Here is a 13743-nt window from a genome sequence, read left to right as displayed (position 1 = left end):
ACATTCACTAATTTCACTTTTAACAATAACAAAATGGTGTTTTAATATCGGAATATGTCCCTTCCCAATCAATATAAATATTAATCCTAAAACGTTCAAAATAAACTAGCATACTACAAACTTCCTTATCTTCTTTATAACACGTCAAGCTATATTACTCACAAAGGATATAAAATAAATTATGCACATTCTGTACGTCGTCAATTACATTACCGAACAGACATCCAAAGTTCTATATATTTTCTCTGACATTTTAAAACTTCAGCTTGAATTCCTCCGAAGATACATATACAGAGAATGCCATCTGAAACGTATTTACTTTTGCGCCGTCGTGCGACAAATTTACGACGACGCTATCGTGCAATGCGCTCTGCAATAATCGCATCAGAAGTAGTAGTAACGTGTGTGATTGCATAACGCCCCAGAAAGCCAGCGGCACAGGATAGAGGAGATAGATAGAGGAGACCAGTGGCGGCAACTGGGAGCTTTTAAATTGAACTTTACATGCCGGGCAATTAAATTATTAACTGGTTAATTTGACGAATATACTCGTTACGAGCTCGATTCGGACGACACAAAACAGTGCACACAAAAGTCCATGACATACGAAATCATATACATTGTTGTGCCCCATCCAGCGACGGTGCCAACAATATGTAGGTTTTTCCTGCTGCTAACCAAGCTGGTACCAAACTGTGAAAGCGAATCAGTGAAACAGATGAAGACGTTTGATGTTTTTATGTATTTCATGACTTCTCGTACACTTTGCATATAACTTGAACAACTGAACTTAAATATAACTCGATTGATTACTAATACAACTGACTCATATTGATCTGAACGTTATGATAACTTAATGACGACTGAACTATATTGATGTGAACTTATTGAAAACTTGATGACGACTGACTAATAAATGCGTCATTGCTTGGTATTTATGTGCCTGCTTCTATGTGACATTGTAATCCTTGTTCAATGTCACTGCCTAGTGAATCTACGCTTTACTTAAGTTCTACGCTTAGTTGTTAAGGCGCAGTTTGTGGTTTAAAAAGAAATTTTATCAACGCTTGCAAGGTTACTCGCAGGCTTACAATGTATTGTAGCATGATTCATGAAGAATACTGCGTAGTTTGTATTCTGACCGTTATATAGTAGATTATAATATTATGTTTAATTATTACAAATGAGTAGATACCCCTAACAACATATAGGGTAGAGCGTGGCACAAAGGTCCAATTTGACTTTGAGAAATTATATTGTGAAAATCAAACCGATTATATCACAACAAGTAACAGATATAAAACAAATAACTATCTGAGTATGTTCACTAAAACTCGCAGTTAATTCATCATTGCAAGAATGTGTTTTCCAAAATTTAGAACCCAATCCTTCTTACCTCATAGACGGAGTACAATGAGACAGCCAGGAAGGCAAACAAATCCAATGTCTTACATGATTCAAAGAATGTAAAGTATAAATTTTACAGAGATACACAGTAAAATCTTTGAAATGGTATTTCACTTTTGCCAGAGTTAAGAGTCAATTGGTCCTTCTTACCCCACCCACGTGTAAGGTTTTATAGAGATAGTATTAAAAAACTATTTAAATTAAAATTAACAATACATCTCATAAAGCAATTAAATAACGTGGACTTAAAAATTATAGTAAGGTCCCGTAAACTAAACAACAGTGCTCAGAACCAAAAAAACTAACAACGAAGAAAAATACTTTTGTTATTAATTTTCAAACATTGACATTTATCTCCCGATAGCAACGTCATAAGAATTAAGGTGACGGTTAGCTATGAATATTTTTCCCTCTACTTTCAAATATCGTTGTTCAAAAATTCTTAACTTTACTTGTTTTTGGGAAATCGATGTGGACCTTACTAGCGAAGTTTTAGCCCCGCTCTATCCTACCTCAAGTGATCCAATATAGAAAATACTCGTCTTTTTTTCAAAAATTTGTAGAATATGTGGTAAAAAAGATCTAAATATTCATTTTCATCATTATTATAGACCAGTTAACTGTGGCGCTTACATCGAATTCTTCTGTGGATATCACTTCTCCATGACTTATATTCATCATCATCAGTATATTCAACAATCACAGTTAACTGGTTAAAGTAATGTTGAATTATGTAGTAGTAAATTTGGAAGAAAAATGATAAAAATTGAAGCAGTTAGTTTTTAGCAAGTTTTCTCTACACTTGGCATTTTGCGCTTGTGTTTGAGTTGCGGTACAGAATTTATTGCAATTCATATGATAACGATAACATTCAATAACTGCAATAATTCCAGCTTGTCTATCTAATTTCGAAACGATTTCTATACAGTCAAGCCGCCACTGAGAGAACAACTCAAGAACGCGGGTGTGATAGCAATTCGATAATGCTCTCGATGCATGCGATGTCGGCAGAAAAAACACCCATACTTCGAATGCTAATACGATGCGTTGCTTCCGATTCGAACGGTTGATTCCAGCCGCCGCGCCGTCCGAATCTGTCGCAAGAATAACGGGCGCTTCATAATTGAATACTACTATCTATAACGGAGCATTCGGCATTTATATAGTTGCCCTGTGATCATTTATGAAATTAATAGACCAGTCGAAATAATTTTTGCATATTCCATTATCGGCACTCGACCATATGCGGTTTGGCGCCTGTCTGCTGAGCGGTTCTGAATTTATATTGTTAACAGATTTATTATGTCGATATTGAATAACAAACGATAAATTGATATTTAGCACGCACAATATCGAGTAATGATATATGGCATAGCGATTATTAGTAAGGCACTTAATTTGCATTATGTAAATATTTCAAACGGGAGTCGTACTTATTCATCAGTTTCTGATGAATTGATATATTTTATTTTACCAGAGTTGGTAGACAGAGTGAACCATCCCAAAAATCTGGGCAAACCGAGATACGGTGAGGATACGATTTTTGACTGAAGAATGTTGGCAAACTGGAATAAACATAAAATTTATATCTGTCGTTAAATGGTAGCACAAAATCTGTTCTGGCTTTAAAGTTGTTTCACGTTTTACGAAAACCCAGAGTCGACTAATTGGTTAGTAGCTAAAAACTAATTGGAGATAATATAAAGTATTTAAAAAAAATAATACAAATTTTCGATAGGTATATTTGGTATAGTCCAATCTGGTTACCAACACCTTAAATCTAATCACATATAAACGTCCCACGGAGCGGCGGTAGCAATCTGAAATCCACATAAGTTCCACAGTGCTGACGACAAGCTTGTGGATTTCAGATTACTACCGCCGCTCAGGTTACACGGTGTTTATTGAGGTAGTATAATTAAAAAATGCTAAACGTATTTTAGTTTGATTTACCCGATTTATAATTTTTTATCTTTATTTGTTACAGATTGCCACAGTGAACACACCAGTGACGTATTCCAATCGCTAGGTAAGAATGACTCATATTATTATTTTATTGCCTTATAAGAAACGTAATTTATATATTATACAAAAATTATAAACGTACAACAGCCCTGACAAAATTTATTAGAACAATCACCTTAATTAATACCCATCATAATCACTATTATATCTCAAGACGCAATAAAATTCTTTTCATACAAAAATCGATAAATAAATCAAACAGCGTTAACTTATGTGCGACGTCGGCTATAATTTCTGTATAAACGCAATAAATATATCTCAAAGCTTAGTGATAAAATATAATGCCCACGTCTTATTACATCAAATAGCGAACGGAATAACTATCCGATAATTACAAACCCGGAGTGTCTAATAAACTTTAAGCAACACACGTATTTCCCGGTACCAAGAGCGGCCGCCTGGTCCGCATATGAGAACTTCGCCCGGCTTGTCAAATGAATTATCGATACCTCTTCGTTGATTCTGCGCGCGGATATGCACGGGCATTTAGTATCAGATCACAATATCTTTCTCTGGTTGCCACAGGCCTTATATGCAGAACAGAATCATTCGCAGAACTACACTACAAAACGATAGTTTTTAACAAGAGTTGCGAGTGTTTAGAAACATAAGTAGACTTGTCATACATATTGTTGGGTCGATGTCACCAAACAATATGTTGGAGCGTCGCGATCAGAATTATTCTTATCCACCCAATTTCGTTTGATGTTATCGTATCTAGAACTTATTCACACAAAGACTTTTGATAGATTTTCATAGATCTTTCACAATATTAAAGACGTTGTCATCAATACGAAATTTACACAAATGTTCTCTTCTCGTTATTGGCAGACTTTATATAATATTGTTAAAAAGAGTGGATTTAAAATATACTTACTTACTTAACAGTTACTTATATACTACAAATTTGTTTAGAATATTTCTGTAAGTGTTATATGTTTCTTTAGTACTGTGTCAAGCATTGCAAGGAATAGTTGGTGTTTTTTGTATATCAAAAATTAAATGAAATTTAAATAAATTATTAAAGAATGTGTAGTATATAAGTAACTGTTTTTGAAATTACACTGAAGATGAGACACACCATGGTCTCGAAACGTCTGTAATCATAAAATAAAGTTGTGTTAAACAAATCTGAGTGCTGTTTTGTTCATATTAAACAATTAATATATATATATATATATATATATATATATATGTATGTATATGTGTGTGTGTATATATTATATATGTATATAATACATCTTACTCACAATTAGTTACAATTAGTTCGAATGTTTTTTATTAGCAGAAGCTAAATGATGAGAGGGATGGATAGTGGACATGGAGAGTAATATGCTTACGCAAATTTTGGTTTATTTTTAGGTTTTCAATTTTTACTCATCTTTTTTCGTAAGAAACTAAAAAGCATTGTACCAATATACAATCCAGATTAATGGCGCGAACTTTGAATGACACTTTCCAAGGTACTTTAGAGCATTTTTTAAAAGAGGTTCTTTCAAAGTCATTTTAGAAATTTTAAAATCATGGTTTAACTAGTAGTTCCAATTCTCGATAATTTGGGGCAATTGTGTCAATATTTTTTGTTGTGTACGGTTATAGTTCCAAAGTTTAAATGAAAAAAAGTTCTAGGTTGTACTTAAAAACTTACAATTTTCAAAGTGCATAAGATACATTTTATTTCTAAATTTGGTCATTTGTAATTGTGATGCTAGATTTACTATCTAGCGTGATCATTTGCTTTATTTAAGAATTAAATATAGAACAAAAAATTTGGAATAATTCAGAACCAGAATATAATCATAAGTTGATAATTCGCATCCAAATTGTTTTTGTAATATATAGAAATATAAGTTAAGCAAATGTATATTACGTCTGTATTTTACTGACTATTCAATGATAACCCAACGCTATGAATTGTGGTAGCAATTGTTGTATATGAGTTGTGTGATAACTTAAGAGCCTGAAGCGCGTAAGCACTTGTAAATGACCTGCCGCAGTATTTTATGAGATAAATATATGAACAGCATTTACGGAATGAAACGACCATTAGAGTATATAACGGAACGAATGGAAAAAAATAAGTTAGCTTACTTTGAATTGAACCTGATTCGTAGGTTGATGATATATGATTCTTCGACGTCTTCCTGAGAACATTTTCATATCAGTAAATCAATAAATACGCATTGCAAAAATAAAAATAAAAAATAACAAATTCTTACAACTGCAGTTAAAGTGATATAAACTTGAAGTGAATCTAGTGCTGTGATCTTATTACACACAGAGTTGATGAGCCAGTGACCCAGAGTAAGATATTACATGCAAACAACCTAAGGAAGTTTACACTGTAGCATATTTCCAGCTGCATGTAGTGAAACCAGTGTTAAAAAAGTTGCTAATCTCAAACAAGATGCGAAGAAAACAACGTCGCGCCGTAATTATAAGATGTGTTATGCGTCATACTTTTAAATTTCATTTACATTAAATCTCAGTTATGATAGCGCTTTGCGGTAATAGGTGAAAATCCCATGCAATTAAAATATTTATGCGCGTATTCTATATTTTGCATATCTAATAGAGATGAACATAATCTCTTTGGTTGATGCATTGTGTTACATCACAATTATTATTTTGTAAAACAAAATAATATATCATAATAGTAGGTACTAGTTTTAATTTGAAAATTGGTTCAGGATGGATGTGTATAATAATAAAAGTGAGTGCATATATTCATTGTAGAAACATCCCGAGCAATTCACTTTCCGAAAAGACATATGGTAGAGAGGGGCTCAAAGATCTACCGCCAATATCTTAAAAACAAGTAAAATTAGGAATTTTTAACAACAGTATTTGAAAGTAGAGGGCAAAATATGTGTAACTAGGCAACCTTAAGTCGTACAACATCGCAATCATGAGATAAACGGCCACATTCTAAATTTTGTAACAAAAGCATTTTTTTCGTTGTTAGTCTTTTTGTTTTTGAGCACAGTTGTTCAGTTTACGATGCGATTGGTGTAAAAAAAGAACCACCTAAATTTTTATACTGGGAGTAAACTATAAGAAGTCAATATAACTGCATCAATTATAACCAGTCAATAAAAAGGTAAGATAAGTTGAAAAAAGCAATTTTGCAAATGATAAATTAAATTAATAATTATTACAACTCTGATGATGAATTCTTCTGACAAAATTATGAAGGTTAACGGTTTGTGCCCATAAAATATGTATTTCAAACGGAATTTGAATTCACTTTATTTGCAATAATTGTATCGCAATATACAATGAATCTGATTATGATAAATTAAAGAGAAATGCCCACCAAAGCAACATTTATTATAGTACTAAGAGTTGATATTTTTTTTGTTTATAATGTTAAACGTACATATTTATAGCATGACTTTTAATTTTGTTGTTCAACATTATAATTAAATTGCATCACATTGATCAAATAATGTTATTTGACTATTATTCTATAAAACCTCTTTTAAATGAAAATAAAATAGTGGATCGGATTACCAAGCTTAGGCGGTAACAAAGGTGATAAATTTTTGAAAATTTGCATGAAAACTTAGTTCTACAATGACGCATCAGACTCAAATTTTACTGAGCATAGTTAGATAGTTGTTTGTTTCATATGCGTTATTTGTTTTGATGTAGTTGTTTTGGTTTTCACAGTATAATTGGTAAAAAACAAATTGTACCTTTGTGACCCGGATTTAAAGATAATTAAACCCGAATAGTCGATATTTATATATATATATATATAAAAATAGCAGAACAATGCAAATAATTCTCAAATAGAGTTACAATTCAACTTTACGTTTCCTAACGAGGACAAAAATTTAACCTGATTTACTTTAAACAAATTATGGTAGTCTATAAAAACAAAGGAACTATGCAAACTGCACGTCAGCGTACAAGACCAGAATCCAGATCACACGAAACCTGGAAACTCGTACTCGTTATTTGCTGTCGCTTTTAAGTTAGTAAGTAATTCACGCTGACCTCTCCATGCACGCACACCCGAGACGACTGCCAAGCCAGATTCGTTTCGTCCGAGGAGGTTCAACGTCAGATGAAAACTACTAGAGCAACAAAGTCCGGCGCTATGATGAGCCACTGTCCATTCAGCACGTAACAATTCCCACAAACTCTGATTTAACAACATGACATGTCTCGGAGCGTTGTTTTACCAGTTTTATTGCACGTAATCAATGTCATTTTCTTATTGCTTCAGATGCGCAACCTATTTTTATTATTCAGTACTTATTCACACACGCGGCTAGACGTAACTCTAATTCGAAACAGTGGCGTTTCGTAAACAATTCTTATAGAGCAATTTTTTTTACACAAGTTATGCAAAATTGAACGTGGATAAATGACCCATCGTTTTCAACGCGTAATTATTCAATTACTCTGACACCGATTACTGTAAGAATTTTTTACATTTTACTTTATTATAGCAATCAGAGATACAATAATAATTTCCATGTACTGTACACTAAAATAATAAACTGTACACTAAAATAATAAGTATGTATTATTTAAGGTAATCCAGTCATATATCTTAGTTAATTCGCACGTAATCCAACGACCATATCCTTTTCAGTCTTCTATTATCATGCGGCAGTAATAATTTAATAATTTCTTAAACCATTGGGTATTGGTAGGTTTCTAATTTGTTTCTATAGATTAAGCATACTACTATATTGTTTCCCGTACTGTTAACATGTTCAGATCATTGTATATTGTGAAGTTTGTGACATATCACGAGACTTAAAAAATTGATCTTGGAACCTTGATTTCAGTTATTTCTATTATCGCAATATTTGATTTCGATGCAGTGCCTCAGTAATTTGTTCTCTACAGTCAATTTAGTTTTGTTAACCAATATAATTCCTTCATTTTTTGATAGTTGACTTCCAAAATCTGATTGTGTTGTCTGTTAACACTCTCGCTATGAGCGTCGTTTATTGACGACATCCACTTCACGAGCTGTGTACGAGTGTCGCCTATAGACGACATAGAGAGTGTCACTCTGATTATATAAATTGTACTTTGTAGGTAGTAGGTAAATCATACTTAGGTATTGTTGTTTTTTGGATTGTAATTTCTAATTGTTAAATAGATTTTAACAACTAACATAAATAATAATTTTAAATTATGGCCTGAAAGCATAGTGTCGAATGGAAAACCTTTATTTGACTTGCCCATAAAAAAGCTATCACTATCATAGTATTATTCCATGTATTAAAATTAGTTCTACTTTTGCTGTGCGGATTAAATGTGGAACCTTATATTCTCCCACACACAATTTTCTGAACAATTAGAAGTAGGCGCCGAGCGGGATAAAAATACAGGATAATACAACAGAATAATATTATTTACCTAATAACGTATTATGGTCGACTTAAGCAATATAATAACATACAAATAAAAATTATCGAAAACTATTATTGTTTTATCAAGCAGGACAATTTTAATTCGCGAACCCCACTGGCGATATATACCAGCAATCAGTGATCTATGCATAGTAGCGGCAACGGATTTGAAAAAAAATGTATGAGAATCATCCGATACAGAGATGAGTGAGAAGATTTGATATAAATAAAAACAAATAAAAAATCTCAAGAAGAACGCACAACACGCACGTCTGAAAACCACACTGGTGCATCCGCACGACTTGAGTCTTCAAATTCACGACAATGTCGACTTTGAAAAGAGTGAATAAAATACTCTACAAGTTAGCTTTATCATGAGTTTAGTCGACACTGGAGTATCGTGTTCCCCTGAGCTTGCATCTTATTTTATGGTAATACATTTTATGAATAATATGTTTATGTACTGTTTCACACTTATGTATAGATATCAAGGAATTGAGCGCTGAGAAATTTAAATGAAGGAAAACAAAATAATAAGAAATTTAATAAAAAGACAAGAAAAAAAAGCTTGGGATAAGAAAAAGAGGAAAAGTTACCAACATAAAAAAACACCGTTCCCTTAGACTACGAGTTAAACAGCAATAAAACCTTACTCATCTAGAAATTTAACAACTATTGATACTAATAATATACTTCAAACAAACTTTCCTTATTAAAAACTGTTAAAAATGTTTGTATTAAAAAAATTCAAAATCAATGCTCTCTCAAGTTATTGATAATAATCTGGTGCTATTTGAATAATGTTCAATCATTGTTAAAATAATTTCTATAATAACGATTCGGAGGGCAAAAACTAATATTTTATGTTACGTGCACGTGACTAAATCATAAGTATTCTGAGACAAAAGTTGTCATTATCTGTATATCATTTATTTTATATTATTGGAAAGGAACGAGAAGCTATAAGCTGTTCGGATGTTGGACTGAAATAACTACGTCGGTTTTATATATGGTAACCTGAACAATTGTTCAATTTGTATGTGATAAATTGTATTAACACAATTTCTGTAATATCAATAATATTTTATTGATGAAGCAATACCGAGAAATAGATCTTCAAACAAAAACCGATGTCACTACTGCTTGACATCAGGCTGCCCAAGGCAACACCTCTATTTGAAATGCCATAGCTCTAACTGAAAACTAACTACGTCGGTTTTATAGATGGTAACCCGAACAGTTGGTTAATATATATGTGTTGAATGTTATTAATACAATTTCTGTAATATCATAATATTTTATTGATGGAGCAATACCGGGAAATAGATCTCCAAGCGAAAACCGATGTCACTACTGGTTGACATCAGGTTACCCAAGGCAGCGCTTCTGTTTGAAATGCTATAGCTCTAACCACTAAGCCTCCGCCGTGGCAAAACAATTAACAAAAATATGAAAACAATTGTTTGAACATATTGATTTCCACGATATCCTTTTTCCACATACGACATATACCATGCATATATTTTTATTATAAAATAATTTAATATCTGTGCCAATATTTTATGATGGGATCTATGATTCCTATTACATGAGCTTCCTGAATTTTTTTATACAAAGTCTCCGATATGACACAAAAAAGAGCATCAGTCAATTAGAACAGACCCAGTTCTCACGTGGCATTCAGGTGTTCGGTACAAGTATCGTTCTGAATCATGTATGCGAAATCAGTGTGCGCGATCAGTAAAGTAGCAGCGAAGTCGATCAAACAGGCACGTTACTGGATAACGTTGTAACTCATAGCGTTTTCTGACATGTAGAAACGCTAAGCCAAACCGCAAATTAGATGTAGAACATCTTAATTTTACAACAATGAAAACATGTAATTTCTTAATCTATACGGAGATAATAGGCAATGATTGATCTATACTGAAGATCATAAGATAATACACAAAGAAAACGTGAATCCATAATAGGACAATTTGTAGATATGAAGGCATTTATGAATTCGTTGGTCACAAATTGGATAGAGTATGTGAACATTAATAAGAACAACCAAAATGTTTCGATAAGTATCATTTATAAATGGGCGTGTCTCAAAACTGAACGTCAAGCCGAAACGGGGTGCAGTATTGACAGCTACTATCATAAGCAACGTAGATCATTGGTCAAACTGTAAACATTTTTTGATCATAGTGATTAAATTTTACTATTTTTATTGATTCAAATATTGGAACCATAACTATAAATAACATCACAAGGATCACAATAAAAAATATAACACAGTTGTCCCAAGATTCAAAAATCAAAACTATTTCACCAAAAATTTAAAATTTTCGAAATTGATCGAATTTGAAAGACCGTCCTTTAAAAAAAATTATTGAAGTGCCTTGGAAGTTGGAAATGTACAATACTTGTTAATTTCATAATAAAAAAAAACGAGTAAAAAATAAAAACCTAAAAATAATACAAAATTTGCTAAGGCTATTCACTCATAATTTTCAAACTGCATGGGATAATTTTTTTAAATTATTTTTATGATTGACAGGCTTGACGTTAAGTTTTAGAACACTCTGTACATAATGGGAATCATAGCAAACTGATAAGATTCAAAATGCTATTGAACCGATATGATTGCAAGAATCAAAACGCTTGCTACTATCTTTTATATTTGGCTATATTTGTCATTTTCCATTTATACAGTGAAAACCGGCTTTTTCTACTGAAAAACCGGTTTTCGAATTCCATAATTTTCGTAAAAAACTCTGTAGCCATATTAAAGACGTATGAGAAAATTAAATAAAATAATCAATTTACAAAAACATTCCGCTAGAAATTAATTAACGGTCACTAGATAATATTTGACATTGATAACATTAATTATGACATACAGAATGTGAATTTGAAACGTTACAACAATAGTCTTTGCTATAAGACAAAACTGATATTCCAATACTCATTAATGAAAATAGAAAATAATAATGTAAAAAAATAATTAAGTGCAAATCACATGCTTAGTCTCTATTTAATATTAATTAAACTTCTTATCTTGCTCTTTCTGATTGTCTATATGTGTATGTATATCGGTATGTGTTTTATTTTTCTAACGGATTATATTTTCCGCGTAATAAATGTTAAGTCTGCCTATGAGGAAGTACTTATCATACAACAATTGTTATTAACAAAATATACGTATATTCATACGCTACAAATGTACAATGGCTCTTAATTAAAGCGCCACAGTTTATACCAGAAAACGCATTGCGTGCAGCGAATCCAGTTTAGTCATGGATGGTCCATCCAGACGGTCATATATATGTAAATAATTACTATGGTCTTCATTGAATATGAAAAAGGAAGGAGCAAGATGATTTTTTAATATTTTTTAATACTGTATGTAATTCTTGCAAGTTATATAACTTCCGCTCTTACAATGTTCAATACAAGTAAATTATTGTGCAACGTTACAATCGCAGAGTAGTTCGTATAAGTTGGCTCTTAAACAATGCACTCTTGTTATTTAATTAGTGTAAATTATATTCATGAAGATTATTATGACAAATTGCAATCAAGATATTTCCATTAACTTAAAGGTATCTTGAAAGTATATGCAAAATGTTCAATTTTACGCTGCTGAAAGACATAATAGATCTTAACAGCTATTATTAAACAATTTCTTCAAATGGAATTTTGATTTAAAAAATTCAAAAATGCTAAATACCCGAACTATGTCAATCAAGAATTGTCAGTTAAGAATCAATCATATATTATATATAGTATATTAACCCGTTAACATTGATTGACGATTATACTCGTCATGGAGAAGTGGCAGAATTTTGTGCCACAACAATAGCTACAAAAAAGTAGACATGGTCTTGAATAGAAGAACCCTATAGCACCTTATTAGTAAATTTTATTATGCCCCCCTTGCTAAAGTATAATAAATAATAACTTAATAGATTATGTCAAAAATTAATCGCGAATAGATATATTACAATCTCATTTAAAGGCTTTGGTTTTTAATATTGGTTTTAATTATAGCTGAAAACCAAAACGGTAATTGTAATCATCTATACATCGCGTGTAAGGAATTCCATAAATAGTAAAACTGCAAGCCGTAATCGAATAAATTTTATCTGTGGTGAGAAATATTAATAATCAATTCGCCCTGGAAGGTCACTGAGTTCACCGTTCATTCGTTCACTCGTAAGAATGAATGTTATATGCTCACTCCCGGCAATTTAGCGATTCGCAATCCATGTTAAAATAAAAACTTAAACCAGCACCTAACATTTCATAAAACAAACTGTAATTATAAGGCCCTAATCATCTGTCTTAATTTATTACATATGTATATATTTTCAGAGCGTGGTAAAAACGATGAAAATCGGCTCGTTTAATTGAATTCACAAAAAAACTTTAAAAACAAAAAAACAAAGTCAAATTAAAAAGTATGCATTCATTCAATGGTTCTACAGTACCTAAATATTTCCTAATAAAACACAAATCAATTAATGAGACAACTATTTATATTATTAGAAAATAAATATTATATAAGTAAATACTATGCTAACAAACCGTTAGCCTTTTCATCGCCCGCCCGGCGTATAAACCATTGATTATTGTGATTAATCGACTATTGTCCAACCCCCTTTCATAAATCAAAGCCTAGCGATTAACAATAACAACAATGGCAGATATATTAACCGTTGTACATTATCAAATTCATCGCAACACAACTAAATCCTCTATAATCTTCCTAACGGCCTGCAAATAATTTTTGTCACGCAATAAAATTATTATTTGTTTTTGCCACTTATGACAAATGAAGAAAAATCTTATGAGACCCGCATACAGTACCTGACCCTCATTATTCGAAAGTCGTAAATATCGCACGATCCAATCACTAGTACTAGCGTTTGTATTGAAGTTGTAT

This window comes from Ctenocephalides felis, unplaced genomic scaffold (genome assembly GCF_003426905.1).
Source record: "Ctenocephalides felis isolate EL2017-DRISC unplaced genomic scaffold, ASM342690v1 CF-g0.4_SCAFFOLD_01886, whole genome shotgun sequence".
Taxonomy (NCBI): Eukaryota; Metazoa; Arthropoda; class Insecta; order Siphonaptera; family Pulicidae; genus Ctenocephalides; species Ctenocephalides felis.
The sequence above is the reverse complement of the archived record's forward strand: the minus strand, read 5'-3'. Positions refer to the sequence as shown.